Raw genomic sequence first — 2,594 nt, forward strand, 5'->3', positions numbered from 1 at the left:
TCAGATATGTGCTCCAGATCCACTTTGATTCCTCCAACAATGAAGCAGAATATGAAGCACTCTTGTATGGATTACGCATGGCCATTTCACTCGGCGTCCGTCGCCTTATGGTCTACGGCGATTCAGATTTGGTGGTCAATCAAGTAATGAAGGAGTGGGACGTTAGAAGCCCAGCCATGACTGGATACTGCAATGCAGTGAGGAAGCTCGAAAAGAAGTTTGAAGGGTTAGAGCTCCACCACATACCCCGACTGAAAAATCAAGCAGCTGACGACCTGGCGAAGATAGGGTCCAAGAGAGAAGCCATCCCTAGTGGTGTGTTTTTGGAACATATCCACACTCCATCAGTCGTAGAAGATCCTTTTACCGGTGAAGCCCTGCAGCCTAAGAGTGTCACGGACCCGACTGAGGTTGAAGTCCCAGCAGTGGTCGACCTGATCATGGAAGTACTGGTGATCACTCCAGATTGGACAGTACCATATATCGCGTATATCTTGAGGAAAGAGCTCCCGGAGGACGAAGAAGAGGCTCGATAGATCGTCCGCCGATCTAAAGCCTTTACTGTGATAAAGGGACAGTTGTACAGAGAAAGCGCGACTGGAGTTGGTCAGAAATGCATAACGCCAGAGGAAGGTCGAATAATCCTTGATGACATCCACTCGGGGACCTGTGGCCATCATGCGTCCTCTCGGACCATCGTGGCCAAAGCATACCGAGCCGGGTTTTATTAGCCAAGAGCGAATGAAATGGCGAAGGAGATAGTCGACAAGTGCGAGGGGTGTCAATTTTATTCCAATATGTCACACAAGCCCGCGTCAGCTTTGAAGACTATACCACTCGTCTGGCCCTTTGCAGTGTGGGGTTTGGATATGGTTGGTCCTTTGAGAACAGGCAGAAGCGGTTTTACCCATGTGCTGGTAGCAGTCGACAAGTTCACTAAGTGGATCGAAGCTAAACCCATCAAGAACCTCGATGCCGGTAATGCCGTCAGCTTCATCAGAGAATTGATATTTAGATATGGGGTCCCGCACAGCATCATCACTGACAACGGGTCAAACTTCGACTCCGAAGAGTTCAGAGCCTTCTCCACATCCCAAGGCACACGAGTCGACTACGCTTCAGTTGCTCACCCACAGTCGAATGGACAAGCTGAATGAGCCAACGGTTTGATCCTCAAAGTGTTGAAACCCCGTTTAATGCGTGATCTTAAGCATGCGGCTGGTGCATGGGTCGACGAACTTCCCTCAGTGCTTTGGGGCTTAAGGACCACGCCCAACAGGTCGACTGGGAGAACTCCATTCTTCTTGGTCTACGAGGCTGAAGCAGTCTTGCCGAGTGACCTTCTCCACAATGCTCCTCGAGTCGAACTCTACACTGAAGCAGAAGCAGAACAAGTGCGGCAGGATGCAGTCGACCTGTTAGAGGAAGAGAGGGAGTTGGCTCTGATCAGATCGACAATTTACCAACAGGACTTGCGTCGCTTCCACGCCAAAAACGTGAAGAGTCGAGCCTTCCAGGAAGGAGATTTAGTTCTCCGAGTGGATCAGCAGAAACCACACAAGCTTGCTCCTTCTTGGGAAGGTCCCTTCATCGTCACCAAGGTTCTCCACAATGGAGCATACCGTCTTTACAATGTCGAGCATCAGATCGACGAGCCCCGAGCTTGGAACGCGGAACTTCTCCGTCCCTTTTACACCCAAGTATTCACTCAGACGAGTTGTAATAAAAGTACTTCTGTAGTTTGTTGATCAAAGACAAGAGATTTATAATCTTCCCTGTAATCGTTATTTCTTTTGTCTACTCAAAACAATCCCCCAGTGGGTGGCTTGGCTGCGAATCCGATTCGCCCAAGTCTGTAAAAAATCCTAACCGAGTGGTGAGCCAGTCTCCCACACGAAGGCTTAGCTACGAAATCCGTTTCGCCTAAGATAAATAAAATCCTACCGAGTGGTAAGCCAGCCTTCCACTCGGGGGCTTAGCTGCAGTCCAAGTACTCGCCTAAGATAAATAAAATCCTACCGAGTGGTAAGCCAGCCTTCCACTCGGGGGCTTAGCTGCAGTCCAAGTACTCGCCTAAGATAAATAAAATCCTACCGAGTGGTAAGCCAGCCTTCCACTCGGGGGCTTAGCTGCAGTCCAAGTACTCGCCTAAGATAAATGAAATCCTACCGAGTGGTAAGCCAGCCTTCCACTCGGAGGCTTAGCTGCAGTCCAAGTACTCGCCTAAGATAAATAAAATCATGTCGAGTGGTAAGCCAGCCTTCCACTCGGAGGCTTAGCTGCAACATTACGCTCGCCTAAATATCTGAAATCCTACCGAGTGGAGAGCGGACCTCCCACTCGGGGGCTTAGCTGCAGCCCAGTGCTCGCCTAAGTATCTAAAATCCTACCGAGTGGAGAGCAAAGCTCCCACTCGGGGGCTTAGCTGCAGCCCCAGTGCTCACCTAAGTATCTAAAATCCTACCGAGTGGAGAGCAAACCTCCCACTCGGGGGCTTAGCTGCAGCTCCGTGCTCGAGTGGTAAGCCAGCCTTCCACTCGGAGGCTTAGCTGCAGTCCAAGTACTAGCCTAAGATAAATAAAATCCTGTCGAGT

This window comes from Triticum dicoccoides, chromosome 7B, assembly GCF_002162155.2.
Source record: "Triticum dicoccoides isolate Atlit2015 ecotype Zavitan chromosome 7B, WEW_v2.0, whole genome shotgun sequence".
Classification (NCBI taxonomy): Eukaryota; Viridiplantae; Streptophyta; class Magnoliopsida; order Poales; family Poaceae; genus Triticum; species Triticum dicoccoides.